General features: G+C 41.6%; 1 protein-coding gene across 4 annotated transcripts in view; it reads left to right on the top strand.

The window, feature by feature from the left end:
• Window positions 1-16,498, top strand: part of LHFPL2 (LHFPL tetraspan subfamily member 2) — a 203,115-nt gene that overhangs the window by 153,704 nt on the left and 32,913 nt on the right. The gene's annotated exons all lie outside the window — the stretch shown is intronic.

The raw sequence follows: 16,498 nt of genomic DNA, 5'->3' as shown, positions 1-16,498 counted from the left end.
ATCTTCCTGGTGTGTTGCTAAATGCATTATTTAAGGTGGGTGGCAGAAACTGAGGCTATGTCCCTGTATATGTGGTGCACTTTCTGGCTGGCTGAGTTAAATTGTAACTTATTGGAGTTTATTTTAATGCTAGTAGATGGTGGTTAGTATGTTATTGCAAGGTTAATTAACTGTTAAGACACCTAAAACTTTTATGAGTATTGGTTAACTCTTAACTAAATGAAATACTTTGAAAGGTCCTCAATCTCTTTTTAGCTCTAATTTAAAAACAAAGACTATGACCACTTATTTGGCTTTCTCTTTTGGGAAGAATTATGAGGGTTTTTGGCTAGAAACAAAATACTCCCAGTCTTTTTACAAACTTTTTAAAAGTTGTAAATCAGTAGTTCTCTTCTGCCTAGTGCCTACACTTTCTATATTGCATAACTTCCAGAATTCAAGGAAAGAGTAAGTAAGTTCATAGAAAACGCTTCAGTAAAACATGCAGTGATTTAATGCAACTGCTATATAAGCTCTTGTTGCAACAAAAGCGGTTTTAGGTAGTTTTAAGAGTTTTTGCACAGCTGCCCTTACTCATCTGTATTTTATCTCCCAAAACATACTTTCTTCCCAATCTGTTTTTATTTTTAATTTTTGTGTACAAATTTGACCTAGGAGCAGTGGAAAATGGCTCTATGTATGCCGGGTCTTTAGCTCTTCATCCTGGTAGCTCTGTCTCATTCCAAAATCCGTTTCACTGTTCTCTTTTCCAAGTATTTGAACCAAACCCATCTCCCCTAGTACTGTGACAGCTGGTGTTTGAAATATTGTGCATATTAGCCTTCTTAGGTGGTTCATAGTTAATGGAAGAACAATTCAGCTTAACTCAATTTATTAAGGGACAAGCCATAGTCAGTCTCATTCTGGCTAGTCTTTTAAGACGTTTAGTTACAAAATAATACAATGTACTCCTAAAACTGGCAGCCTATTGGAGCCCATTCCTGATACTGGTTGAAGCATGTTGATCTCAGAACATATGCATATAAGGAGCAGTTTCATGGAACATTTGGTTGTTTTGTTGTCGTCAGCAGCGGTCCCTTGATATGAGGATGACAGGATTGTTTTGTAATGCACTTTTAAACATCCACTGAGAAATTTTAAGATAACTGGAGCCACTGTCAGATGTTATATTTATTGTTACTCTCACCAACTCATCTGTGGAGTACCCTCAGAGCTCCAAATTCTTCTCCGTTATTCCACTGCCTGTCCTAAGGAACAGACCAACATTTGCCGAGGGATAACTCCATATCCCTACAAGCCTCAACTCCACTGCCTTTATATTGGACTACACAAATGCAGCAAGGGAATCTCTAGCAGCCCCAGGTGGCCTCCCATTTTGGTTGTGGAAGAAATTTTAGGTCCTCCTTTCTGTAGAATGGGTAAGTCTGGAATCACTTGCCCAGAGATTGCTCTCTACCAGAAGAGATCAATAAGGAGACAAAACAACAAAAGAAGTTATTATATAGTAGGGAAGAACTATACAAGAAAAACTGGCCAACAGTTTGGAGACAGGAAAACAAGGAAAGAACAGTTTCTTATCCTGTCACCTGGCTATGCCCTAGCCTTCTTGAGAGACCTGCCAGTATTTCCAGAGTTCAGTTTTCCTGCTGATTTTCCCACCCGTTACTGCCGGGGACCTTGGACCACAAAAGCCTGGGATCGCAAGACCCTGGCCACCTTACAAACAGCCCTTATACTATCTCCAAGCCTGTCCACCCCATCACCACTGTCCCAATTCCTCATGAATCTCCACAGTCCTCCAGAAATCTCTCTCAGAAATGCTAGGTCACCTGGCATTCTTCTGACCTGGTGGGCCATTTCTCGCAGATGCCTTGGCTATTGTGCAGTTGTTTTTTCTATTACAAGTGGACAGTAATTTGGATGTCCATCCCACCAGTGGCCCCTTCTGTCTGTGATTGGGAGAGGGAATTGTCCTTCCCCTATTATTACAAAAGCAAGAGTTTCTTAGCAGTTTTGCCTACTTCCTTTTTCCTTTGGCTAAACCATGATCAGAATCATAAAGACACACATAAGCAGCATAACATCATCTATACAGTGATACAAGTGATATGAATGGATGTAGCATAACATTTGGTTTCAAATGAGACCACTCTGCTATAGCAGTATGCTGTTTCAGTTCAACAAACACAAGAAAATCTGCATGACACCCCATGAATCCCAAAACAGCGTGGGTTCATTACAGTTACAATAAATTGTAACATGCCATACATTCAGCTAATTGATGGTACAATAATATGGCAACCCAGCCACAAAGATGTTCCATAGTTAATGTTCAGTCTAATGCTTCAATTTAATGCTCCTGTCTAATCCTGTTAATGAACTGATCATTGGGATTGGTTTGGGGGCAGCTGTCAGGTCCAGGACACACGTGCCCCCTGCCTAATCCCATGGATCAACTGATCAACCATTGTCTACCTAATGAAAGGCGTATTGGTGCATCCCATTATCCCACTAGCACACTGACATTAGGGACCAGGAATGGGGTCACCAGTGCTGGGTTCCCCATACACCAGCAACTTGAAGTGGCACCACAGGAACCACAGCACTGGGAACCTGTCCCTGATGGTGTGCTTGCTGTGGTATCTTGTCAAGTTTCTGGCATGAGGGGAGATTTGCATCAGGAGCCCAGGCTAGGCTCCCCATGCACTCGCATTCACACAATTAGGTTTGAGGAATTTAAGCCTCCCGTCTGAAAAATGGTGCATCCTACCATGTGCATCTGACATGGCAGGATGTATGTTAACAGGATCAGGCATGTAGTTCCTCAGATCCCAAACATGCAATTATATTATCATCTGCCAGTGGCCTAGGTTATATTTTGTGTCCACTTTTCCCAAGTGAGACATATTATGGCATTCACAATATCTCCCTCAATAATACAGCCAAATACTATCTTTATACTAGTTTTCATATACTACATACTTTCAAGATACTTATCTTGAATGAAAATCTTTTAAGATTTCATTTTTACCGGGCAAATAAAAATAGGGTGTGTCCCAAACATATGTCTATAACTTGCAAACTGATCTGAGCTGATGAACAACTCTTGTGCTGTAGCTCCATTGTTTTCAGTGCAATTCTTCACAGATGTCCATCCATTTGGATCAGGATTAGGATCAAATACTCCTATTAGTACTATGTAAACAAATCAAAGTTCTCATTAATTTACTTGGTCTCTCTCAGTTCTATCTTTCTAGTACTATAAACAAATTGCTATGGTAATTATCAGTTTGATATGGTAAACACTGTATGGAAAATCCACAAGATTAATCTAAAATACTTCCTTAATGATAAGGAAGGTTCAAGGTGCTTTTGAAGATACGAACATGTGCTTCTTTACCATCCTTATTTGGTCACTGTGGCAAAGCACTAGCCACAGTGCTAGTTTCCCCACCTGTCTCACCTGCCATGCCTTGTTGTTACTTATTTGAGGTGTTAGTTAAGGTGGGAGGCTTCCCATTCTTGCCTCGATGCCAGGGAGTGCTATCTGCAGCTCCCCTACACCGCAGCCCAAGCCTCACAGATGGCATCCAGATGAAACACTGCTCCCGGACTACAGCCAGGCCAAGCTTAGGCCTCATTGTCAGGCCTCAGACGCGCACACATTCATACTGCCCTCCTCTCACTAGGGCCTCTCACACTCAACCCCTTCTCACAGGGTCTCTTTCATGCATTGACCACTTGTACTGCTTGTACCACTCCCTCTTGGAGCGGGCCCCTGAGGCCATAGGCTTTAGCTAGCTCATACCTTGAGGGACAGATGTACTGTCTTTTGGGCCTCTCCCAGACAATTACCCAACCAGGTCTAAGCTTGCCCTGGCCCCTTCCAGGGCAATTCTGTACACTCAGACATGCTGGGCTCCCAGCCCTCTGGTTTTCCCACTCCCTGGGACTCCTCATCTCCGCCCCCTCCCTGGGGCATGGGGCTTCCCTCCCTGGTGGGGCTCAGGTGGCCGCACCCATGCCTGGCCCCCACTCTTGCTCCTCAGGGTCTTGCCCCCACAGGGCTCAGGTGGCCACAACCGTTCCTGGCCCCCACTCTCGTTCCTCGGAGTCTTGCCCCTACAGGGTTCAGGTGGCTGCAGCCATGCCTGGCCCCAACTACCTCTGATGATAAGTGGCCCACCTGAAGGTGAGGGCTGGGGTTAAGGCACCCCTACCCAGCTTTCACTGGGGTGGTAACTGGCCTGGTATTTCCTGGGGGCTTCCACACCACTGAAAGCCCCACCAGGCCACCGACTCCTGGCAGGGTGCAGTTTTAGGTCTTGCCCAGGACCAGGAGCCTCCAAAACATCCCCTACAGCTCCTGCCTTTACCTCTAAGATGTTGCATGCAGCCAGGTGCTGTTACTGCCTGGTCTGCCAGCAGCAAACTGCTCTGTTTACATAGGTGGCCAGAGATCTAAAATGGCCGCCACAATCAAGCACCTGCTGGCTGCTTGGCTCAGCTCTTAAAGTGGCAGGCACCAACAGTGCCCTACCACAGTCATCATTAGCAGAGACTAAGGGATTGTCTGGTAGTTTAAGCACTGGCTTGAGACTTAAGAGTTGCTTCTGTGATACAAATAATAAAAGAACAGAAGAGACCATGGGATATCTTTCAGAGCAGGTCACATTTGGGAAGACTAAAGAGTTTTCTTCGGTCTTTCTCAGTCCCCTATGGATATTTATTTAAAGACTTTAAGGTCAGAAAGAGACCATTTTGCGCATTTAGTATAATATGCCAAAATGTATAACACAAGGTGTGTCTACACTTGCAATTAATATGAAGCAATAAACTCCGGAGCAATTCAAGCCAGAGTAAACTACATCCAGGGGCAGTGTCTGCATGTGTGTCTAGAACAGCAGCAGTTTGAGCTGGGGCAGAGCAGGCCTGGGTTGCCATGGGGCACAGGGGTTGGGCAGTCAGCCCCAGGCATCAGGTGGTGGCAGAGGTGCTAGCTGGGGCATGAGGGTGCTGAAAGTGTGGAGCCTTGTGGCTAGGCAGCAGGCAGGAATCTGACCCCCAGCTGGCTGGGCTGACTAGGTGTAATTTATGCCTGGGGTCAGCATCTACATGTGCATTTAATCACAGTAAATTACCCCAGTGTAAGTGTTGGGCAGTCACTGTGTAAGGATGTATACCCCGATGTCCTGCTGACATTCACTGGCCCCTCGGTGTGGCTACGCCCCTACGGTCGAGCTGGGTGAGATCTGGTGCCCTTTCTTTTCCTGCCTGCCACAACTTTGATGATATAAGAGATTCGTAAAAGGGAGGTGGTGACTGCCCATCTCATGCCTAGATCAATCACAGGGACTGCCCAGCACCCAAAGCCCGGACCCCGAAATGATGGAAGGACCAGCCCAGAGCCAACTTTCCAATTCCACCTATTTTTTACATATTATTTTTTTTTCTTTTTTCTTTTAAAAGTCCTCTGACCTTTGCCCTCTTCTTCTTCTGGGCATCTGCAAGGTCTGGTGCCCTGTTGCCTGGAGCCGTTCCCCCAGGATCTTCAGTGGTCCACCTTCCCACCCTGGTCTCTTCCCCAGGAATTTAAAGCTAAACCACAGTGGGCTTAATTACCGGCAAGCGCCACTTCCACAGCTGGGGATTCCCTCTGGAGCGACCAGCTGGGGACAGGGCGCAGTCCTCACTGTTCAGGGTTTCTGCCTACCCTTGTCTCAGCTGCAGAGCCTCTCCAGGGACCTGCTTCTCTTTGCATCCTGAGCAGACTCCTGGCCCTGGTCGGAACTCTTCAACTGACTGAAAGACATCCACGGGAGAGATCAAGGCCAAAGAGGAAAAAAGGTCCAAAAAAACCCCGCTGCAGTGAGTGGTTCAGGTGGATCCCTCTCCTCCACGATTCCCAGAGGTCTTTCCCAGATCCCCTTCCGCTGGTTGGCCTCTGCTACCCTCCTCTTCACTCCTATGGTGAGGGTGTCACCTCCTCCTCCCCATCAGAACAAAGGCTCACCCACCCTTCTGGCTCCTCAGCTTTCTGGCTTTGCTCCTTTTGGTGTCCCTTCAATCCGCCCCGGCCTTCAGATATAGCCTGTGCTGTGGATTGGCTCCAATCTGATTCACCTGGCATGGAGGTAAAGCCAGGCTGGTGTGGATTGGGAGTTCCCATTGTAGCCTGGACGTCACAGTGTGAAGTGATTCCTGTCCCTGGCCGGGGACACGCCTTCGGTGAGTGCCCTCCTGTCTCTGACAGTACTGTCTTACTGCAGTGTTAATTAGCTTACTGGGGCCTAATACTGTCACACATGTAAACAGTGACACTTTACTCCACAGCTAATTAATCTACTACAGTTAAACACATGTGTAGACTTGGCCACAGGCCACAGAAATACACTACAGATTCCTGTATCAAGCTTAAACTCTCCATGAGTCAGAACATAATTTTTAGAAAGACATCCAATCTTGATTTAAAGGCTTGTAGTGATGGTGAATTAATTTGTTGAACCAAAAGACCTAATCTGCTTTAGTTTCTCTTTGTAAGTCAGGTTTCACAGAGCATGTATCATTCTTCTAGCTTTTTCTGAACCCTTTCCAATATATCAACATTCATTTTAAAGTTTGGATTCCAGAATAAGAAATGCTGTTCCAGTAATGATCTCACTATTGCTGTATACATTAGCTGTTACACTTTCCAATTTCCTTTGCTTTTATCTCCAGGAACTGCGTATGGTCTCTTAACCACTGCATTCTAACAAGGAGGTCATATTTAGTAGATTATCTAACACCGTGATTTTCAACCAGGGTACAATGGCACCGTTGGGTAGCTTGGAAATTTTTCAGAGGTGCAATGCAATGTTAGCACTGTTAGGTGTACACGCATGATTCACAGGTTTATAGAGTGTTGTGATAATACTTTTTAGTTGCCTGTAGTTGGTTTATCTGATTCAACTAAAAGGGACATGCTTCCCCTTGAATTTTTAGGGATTTTATTAAAGAAAGGCTTTATGTAATGTTAAGTATGTCAAATGGAGAAAATATGAGTAAGTACAGGTAACATGATGGCCTAGCTAGAGACATTCTGAAAGGAAGAAGAGAGCAACGTATTTGTTCATAAATATATGCACTGAATGACCTGGGGTGGAAATGTAATTGTTGCAACATGTTAGAGGCATGTCTCCTTCCTGCAGTCTGAGTATATCCCCACCGAACCTTCAACCTCACATCTTTAGTTAGCCTGTGTTGGAATTCTGTAATTTTTTTACTCCAAGACCAGCCGTAGGCAGCAGTACCCTATGTTTTCATTATCCTTACTCAGTAGGTTTGACTGAGTTCTACTTTTCTTGAAGATATCAATGAAATAGTTATATAAAGGGATCAGACAGTCTACTTAAAACCAAGATATTGGTTATTTTAAGATCAGGAAGAAAGGGTTTAGAGGTAAAGTATTTTAAAATAGTCTATATACATGTTTGTCTTAAAGGCTTACTATCCTGTTAGGTAACCTAGGCAGGTGTAACTTCTGTGGGCACACCAAGAGGTGTGTTTGTCTGAATTTGGATCCCCAGAAAAACCTCCTGCTGCTGGTGAGATACTGTTGCTTTTTAGAACAGCCACAGTTCTGATCTCCTGTGTGTGCAGACTGAGCCCTGTTCTCCCAGGTTTGCTGAGAAGTGACATATCTTGAGCCCCTATTTCCCTTCCTGCTTATATTTCCCAACAGCCCCAAATAAATAATACCAATATACTTGTACAGTAAACATCTCAACCAAGTCAACATACAGTAGTCATAAGTTATTGAAGAATAGCTTTGAATCTTTCACAGTTAATAAATGAGAATAAATTTCTTGTACACAATAAAAGACTTCACATACTTGCCAGATTATGCCTGTAAAGCATGTAGGTATAAACAATAATAACAATTTCATATGTAATTAGTGAAATCCTGGCCTCCTCCTCTTTAATTTGAAAGTTGTTAATACAGAAACAGAAAATTCATGTTTGTTAAGACATGTGTTAATGTTTTAAACTCTACCAATGCCCAGCCTAAGCAGGCTGTAGGAACATTAATTAGACTTCAGAGGTACCACAAGCTTTTGCTAATTACAAGGAAATCAGTTTTTAGACCTGCTTGACAGATGCAGTATTATATGCAACCAGGAAAGGGTGCTTCAGCTGGGAATCTTGAATCTTGAGACTTCAGTGACTTCATCTGGAGTGAAAGAAAAAACCTTATGATTCCACTCCCCGTTGGTAAATTCCTGAACAGTTAGGCTATCAGTGATTGAGGCCAAGATTGTTCCCTGTAGTGATGACTTTTTATATGATTTGTAATTTTCACTTGAGATACCAACAATAGAAATACTACATTGTAGCATTTTGTTGCTTCATAAATTTTAATATATTTTGGAATTACAGAATACCTTGAATAAGTTTTCAAAACATAACATTGTAGGTTTGAAAAATTCAAAAAGTCAATAAATAAGGAGCAATGGAACAGATTTTTCTACTTGAGAATTTTCAGTTCACATTTGGAGAGGATGAAAATTGTAGAAGCTTGACCTCTTCCACTAAAGCACAAGAATATGTCAAGTTTGTTCAAGTGAAGAAAGAGTGAAATACACCCTGATTTTTCAAACTACCATGATTGGCCTGAGAATCCTTCCTTTTAGAGATTTTTGGATGAAATACTGGTCCCGTTATCCTTAAAGGGAGTATTGTTATTGGGCTGAGTCTGGGATTTCACCCTTTCTGTGAAAAATAGTAGAATTTGAACAAAGCAGTTGAATTGGGATCTGTCTTCTCTGCACTTGTTTCTGAAAGCGAGCCTGCTGGTAATCTTTAATTCTTGTATTAATAGAATTATCACATTATCAGCAAGAGTAGGTTAGCCAAATAAAATGAACAAGTGTTTCTCTCAGATTTGCGGCACAGTTTTAAGGATGGCACTCACTTTTTACTTACTAATCTATACATATATAATTTGGGAGCACAAACAGCTGGCTGTGTCACTGCTGCAAGCTGCATCTTTGACAGGAAGAAGCTGAAATAAAGAGCAAAAATTACAAATGGAACAAAAAGAAATGTGAGAACAGGTAAGGTAAGTCAGCTGGTTTTTAACAAGTTCGTAACGTGTAATAGTTTTATTTTATATCTTACATTTATATCATATTCTTTCTGTCAAAACGCTTCACAGGCATTACATAGTTTTCTGACAGTCCTTCACTTACAACTGAAATGTAGCTGCCTCTAAGAGGTGGTTGTCTAAAAGCATACTGAAATGCTGCACATTTTAGAGAATCTTTGCAAATTTACAGTAGATATAAATAGATAACTGGCACTTTTTAACTGAACACATTACATCCAGTTTACACTTTGTTTTCTGGTTTCCCAGTAACAAGTGATATTGCTTATATGGTATGTTGTTTTTAGTGGGGATAGAATGAATAAAGCTCGTTTGGAATATTTCCTTCTCTTATGTCATCCCATCTGTCTCTCTGTAGCTCTCCAACTAAGTTATTACATTTCAGCTTAAAGCTTTACTTCTGTCTTTATGAGTGAAAGTGTAAAGCAGGAAGGAGAGCATCAACAAAGTCTGGCAGATATTAGACTGGTTTCCCTTGGCAAACCCTGTTTTGCTGTGTTATAAATGCATTTCCTATTACAGATCAGAAAGTGCAACAAGTGTCAGAAAATGTGGCATTAACATTGTGCTAAAAGCTCCTTCTCAAACATTTACTTAACTTCATTCTAGTTCTCATTTCAGCTTTTCTGTCACCATGGAAAGTAGTGTGTACATTTCTTCCAACATTTGAAAGCCAAAAGTACAGAAGTCTAGGCAAAAAACTAGGAGTACACCTTTAACACGGTATTAATGAGTGTCACCTCAGAGATTCTCATGCGCGATTCCCTATGCAGCACATCGAGGTGTGAGGGACAGGGGATGACAGGAGCATGGTTAATGAGCATTCTTGCCTTGCACTTCCTTTTCAAATAATAATCCCTGGCATACTTTGAAAGAACTGGAGTGGGAGGAGGAAAGGTAGTTCTGTTCTTCAAACAAGCATCATTTGCCAAGTGTACATTTCAAGCATTCTTCTTTCTTGCTTTCTCACATTATCTCTTTCCTCTTCTCTCTTCCTTTGTGTCTTCTAGGAAAAAAAGAAGTTACACCCTCCTTTCGTATTCTTAGTTTCTTAGTTTAGAGATACCATGGCTCCTTTTTTATCACTCTTATCTGGAAAAGGAATAATCTCTTTTTCATGTTCCTTCCATTTTAAATGATCTAAATCAGTGCTTCTCAAAGTGGTGGTCTGTGGACTGGTGCCGGTCCACGAGCCACCAGTTGCCGGTCGGCAGCGAGTTGCCAGGAAAGAAAGAAATATATTTTCAGAAGCATAACATTGATATGGCATAGCACCACAGCTCGTACGTTCCAACACTCCAGGTGACGTCACGTCACACAAGGTGAGGAAAGAGAAAGAAACAGCTGGTCGCGCATTTGTGTAGCGCTGTTACACGCAGTTGCTGCCACAGGCTGAACCGGGCACTGGTCCCTGGCCCACTGGAAAAAAAATTGCCGGTCCGCCACATCAGATAGTTTGAGAAGCACTGATCTAAATGATCCCCTTTGGACTTCAAGAGCTGGGAACACTCTTTTGATCAGTTCCTCACTTATTCTTCCAAAATTCAGGGAGAATGAATACTATAGTGATTGGCTCACCCTGCAGACCTCAAAACTTGTGATCTCACATACACCTGGATTGGGGTGTTCAAGGGCACTTAGACCTTGAGCATGAGCTTTCTTTGTTTAAATAGTGATCTTGAAAGCATTGGCATAAATAACAGCTACTTCCACTCCCAGCTATAAGTCGTCTCAGAATATTGTTGTCTGTTAACAAACATTTCAGGAAAATTTGAACCCAGACTTTTAAAGGATTTGCTCATTATACATGATAAGATGATCAAACTTGTAGTTTGTAAACCAGCTTTAGACACTCCTCTGCACAATTTTGTTTTGGACTCTACCAACCATGAGAAGAAAAGGTCTAATTGTGACTGCAGTGTTTCATACTTTGGGATTGATTCAGCAAGCTGTGTGGCCCTCCATTCAGCTGTTTGTTTAAACTGAGCCAAAAGCCACTTCTCTGTACATGATTTATTCTTTCTCTTGAGTTGACAGAACTAGGGTAGGACAGGGAAGGGTTGAGTTCTAAGATTTTGCATGAACCTTCTGTCTTTTGGTAAAAGGATTCAGAGTACAAAAGATCATATAGAATAGGCCAGCAAATCATTCTAGAAAGTACTCACAGGTCTCTTACCTTGTCATTTTAATAATTTGCTTGCAGGGCTTTTTTTTTTTTAAAACAGCAACAGTATGCAACTGACTCAGGAAGGAACAGCTGCGAAGTTCAAATCTGTCTGTATGGCAGGCCAAAGCAAATCCCTGTAGCTCAACATATCCAAACTTTAAGATTAAGACAGATTCAGATGTTAAAATTTGGATCCGTCTCAAGCTTTCATTTGTTTTTGGTTGGGTAAAGAAAAAGGAAGAGGCATGGTTTTCTGTCCGAATTTCATTTACCTGCTTTGCATTTTGGAATGTTCTATATAAAATCTGCTTTTAAAAACAGATGATATTTTCTGGTTAAAAGATGAGTAAAGGTGAAGGATCTGGCTATTCTTGGCTAGCAAACATTGGACTTAGCTTTGCTCCACCTGAGCGTGGCAGAGGCCTGATATCTACCCCTCAAAACTGCAGCTTCTTGAGATGACAGGAATTTGAGTGATATTTTTTGGTAGTTCATTTTATATAAAATGATAAACAATATGTAGCCTTTACCCTTCTGAACAGTTGTATGCATCTCAGTGGTGAGAGATTAATACCTGCAGTGGTCTTAAACTAGATTTGTATTTTCCATAACACTAAGCAGCCCAAACAAAGGGTCCTTTTCCAAATCAAATGGAACCAACTTTCTTTATGATTTAAGACTAGGGCTTGTAGTACAAGAAGTTGTTTTTCCAGATGTGGACACATCTCTTTTATCCAAATAACTTCTCTCAGTACTCATAATAGGTATTAAAGTATGAATGACACAGTAGTGGAAATAATGCAGAGAAATGGCCTAAATGGTAAAATGATCACACTAGAAGAAAAATATGCTTCTTAATCAAGCATTTTAAATGTGTCAACACAAAAAGTGTATAAACAGCTAACTTACGTAATGTTTTTGGATTTTCAAAACAGTTTGAGTCATTTTGCTACTAAGATAAAGAAATGTCCTGGTAGAAGAAGTATAAAATTCTGCCACATACTAGAAATTGGCTGAATGAGAATGAAACAAAGGGTATGGACAGATTAACAACATACTGCAAGTTAAGCGTGTGATCAGACATGCAAAACAGTTACTGTGGAGCAGGTGAGGTATGGTAAGTCCTCTCTCCTGCCCTTACTTTTTACTTGGTATAATCATGTTCATCTGTCCATCCTTGGCAAAGTCTTTGAAAAAATTATCAAGGCTCACATTTGCGAGAGACCAGCAGGACAAATTATGCTGAGGGGAAACCAGCACAGGCTCATAGGAGGCAGATCATGCCTGACTAATCTAGTCTCTTTTTATGACCAGGTTACAAAATGCCTGGACACAGGAGTAGGGGTGGATGTCGTATACTTAGACTTCAGGAAGGCCTTTGATACGATATCCCACCCCATACTGGTGAACAAGTTAAGAGGCTGTGACTTGGATGACTACACAGTCCAGTGGGTGGCGAATTGGCTAGAGGATCGCACCCAGAGAGTCGTGGTGGATGGGCCGGTTTCGACCTGGAAGGGTGTGGGCAGTGGGGTCCCGCAGGGCTCAGTCTTTGGACCGATACTCTTTAATGTCTTCATCAGCGACTTGGACGAGGGAGTGAAGTGTACTCTGTCCAAGTTTGCGGATGACACAAAACTGTAGGGAGAAGTGGACACGCCGGAGGTCAGGGAACAACTACAAGCAGACCTGGACAGGTTGGACAAGTGGGCAGAAAACAACAGAATGCAATTCAACAAGGAGAAATGCAAAGTGCTGCACCTAGGGAGGAAAAATGTCCAGCATACCTACTGCCTAGGGAATGACCTGCTTGGTGGCACGGAAGAGGAAAGGGATCTTGGAGTCCTAGTGGACTCCAAGATGAACATGAGTCGGCAGTGTGATGAAGCCATCAGAAAAGCTAATGGCACTTTATCGTGCATCAGCAGATGCGTGACGAATAGATCCGAAGAGGTGATACTTCCCCTCTATTGGGCGCTGGTCAGACCGCAGTTGGAGTACTGTGTGCAATTCTGGGCGCCGCACTTCAAGAGGGATGCGGATAACCTGGAGAGGGTCCAGAGAAGGGCCAATCATATGGTTAAGGGCTTGCAGGCCAAGCCCTTCGAGGAGAGACTAGAGAACCTGGACCTTTTCAGCCTCCGCAAGAGGAGGTTGAGAGGCGACCTTGTGGCTGCCTTTAAGTTCATCACAGGGGCACAGAAGGGAATTGGTGAGTATTTATTCACCAAGGCGCCCCCGGGGGTTACAAGAAATAATGGCCACAAGCTAGCAGAGAGCAGATTTAGATTGGACATTAGGAAGAACTTCTTCACAGTTCGAGTGGCCAAGGTCTGGAACGGGCTCCCAAGGGAGGTGGTGCTCTCCCCTACCCTGGGGGTCTTCAAGAGAAGGTTAGATAAGCATCTAGCTGGGGTCATCTAGACCCAGCACTCTTTCCTGCCTATGCAGGGGGTTGGACTCGATGATCTATTGAGGTCCCTTCCAACCCTAACATCTATGAATCTATGAATATGAATCCCTTAAGTGTAAGAATAATTTGCTTTCTTTGTGGCAGAAGGACAATAGAGAGGGGGCTTTAGGTTCTGGATACCGTTGTTCTGGGGAAAAAGAACGGAGAGAGAGCCTGAAGAACCTACAGGTAATACAAAATTAGTTAGGTTAGTTGTGACTGGAAAAGCGTGACTGGAAAAGCACTTGCAATTCATTTGCAAGTGTGAGATAGCTTGTATTAGAAGGAAAAGCTTTAAATAGTAATTCTACATTGCAAAGTTCTACACTAACTGCTGTAATTGCTGAGGAAAGAGACCTGCGTGTCATTGTGGATGAATCAATGAAAAGTATTGCTGAATGTACATGATGGAAAATTAAAACATAGGGCTATTTGATGTCCTATCTTAAGATGCAAATGAGAGGAGACAGATTAATGAATGCTATTGTATTTCTGTATACCATTAGTATTTCTGTATACCTTTTTTTAATGCAAGTATTAAAAGGACATTCAATGAAAACGAAAGAGAGCACATTTGGAACTCATAAAAAGGAAATATATTTTGTACAGTGTGTATTTAGCCTTTGAATGTACCAGATATCATGAAGGCCGAAGTGGTCAGTAGGATTCCAAAAAAAATCCACTCTTTCATTAAGTGGGACCATTTTAATGAAGGATATAAACCATCATGCTTTAAGGCACAAGCCCAACTACATATTATGTGAGTTAGGAAGAAACATTCAATGACTAAAGTTATTCCATTATTATTCCAGTAAAATTTTTCTTGCATTTTCCTCTGAAATACCTGGAAGCAGCCACTGTTAGAAACATGACTGTGAATAATTTAGTCCCTGGTCTGATCTGATGCGGCAGTTTCTAAAGTTTCTGTTATCCTCTTCTTTGGTTATTTGAATGTTTAGCAATTTTTTTTCTAGAAAAGCAGTGTTCCCATTTTGGGGGCATATCCTTTGTACAAGAATGAATGTAAAAGTACCCATTTTTAATAATGTGTGTATTAAAAATGCATATAGTTAAGACATATGCCTGTTCTTTCGGAAAGATTTAGAATTACCACGTAGGAAGTTTTGCTAATTTACTTTAGGAAAGCAGAAAACTAGGAAGCAAAAAATTAATCAGTACTGACTTTCCTTCCAATTTCTGCAAAGGCTGTTATCTCTGTGCAGTATGTATTGAATCATGCATTTTAATGGTTTTTCCTTCCAACGTTCATATGAAATATCCACCCGATAAAGTAAATATGAACTTTGTTCTCTTCTCTCAGTTTCTGTAAACAGTCATGCATAGGTTCAGCTAATGGCTAAATTGTTCTTTTTTCCATTGTGTTTTCCTTGATTCCAGATTTAAATTTTGTATCTGTATATAATAACTGTTGTAAAAGTATTTATACTTACATGTGGATTTTATATTTTTCTAATTTTATGTGACTGCTTACTTTCCTAACAGAGAGATTTTCTATTAGACTGTTCCTTGTAGCTAACGAGAAGAATGCACTGTTATGGATTTTCACAGCCTTCCAATTACAATTTAAAGTGGAAAGACTGAGAGAGTTCAGTTTTGGCAAACTAATGCATCATCTCTCAATGTATGTTATTACAAAGGGTGTACTCAAGTTATAAGTACATCAGCCTACTTGAAATCTCTCCGCTCTTTTTTAGAGAACCAAACAATTTTTAATTATACTTTTAACTTAATTGAAAGATATTTCTCTTTATTACTAGCTTTTTATTAAGAAAATGTCCCAAATTACCTTTTAATGCATTATCCGATAAAGCAAATTAAATACATTGCCTAATTGCCAAACACATTCAGAGCAGATTAAACTCGTTTATGTTGTTTTCTGAGGTGTGTATATGTAGTTCACTAGCAGTGGCAGTGCAGAAAATATGGGTGGAAAAAATACAAAGTTTATTGTTAGCCATGTTAAATGTAAAAGTGAAAACATCCGGGAAAAGATATTACAGAAACAGTAATGTAGGACTGGACTGAATAAGGCAGGTTTGAATTGTCAGCATGATGGTGGCGGTTTGAAACCACATACCTGATAAACTCACCCATGAAGTCTGCAGGTGAAAAGGAGGACACTATGGTCAGACCTTTTGGGATACTCCCTGGTAATGGGAAAGAAGAGAGCAAAATTCATGGGGTAAATTCCTGAACCCTTTGAAGGTAGAGTGGGAGTTTTCCTATTGAGATCACAGGAAACAGTATTTACTCCTCACTAACATGGGATAGAGAAATGGTAGTGGCTTCTTTGTGGCACGCTCTAAAATTCACACACCAACAGCAGTAGTAATAATTGGTGGTCTTTGTTTTATTGAGTGCCAATTAAAAATCATTTTGGTTCTAGATTATTTAGTCATCAAGTTCAGTTGATCGCTAGTGTCTTTTAAAGTAAATTTTAAAATCCAATGTTGTCATTATGGTTAACTTCAACAGATTTGCCTTTATGTCTTCTCCCCCCGCCCCCTTCCTTCCCACTCCCTGTGCCAAGTGATATATTTCAGAGCATGTAAAATGACATGTTCTGGTTCCATATTGAATTTTAAGGAAACAGTGGTAATAAACTAGAAATACAGGAAGGTATTGCCTCTTTCTGGTTTCTGTTGGTCTGGAGACCAGTACAATGCCAGAAGTTGCACCAGCCACTCTGGGGGAGCCAGTCAGGAATATTTGCAGC

Source organism: Alligator mississippiensis, chromosome 3, assembly GCF_030867095.1.
Source record: "Alligator mississippiensis isolate rAllMis1 chromosome 3, rAllMis1, whole genome shotgun sequence".
Lineage (NCBI taxonomy): Eukaryota > Metazoa > Chordata > Crocodylia > Alligatoridae > Alligator > Alligator mississippiensis.
The sequence above is the reverse complement of the archived record's forward strand: the minus strand, read 5'-3'. Positions and strand labels throughout refer to the sequence as shown.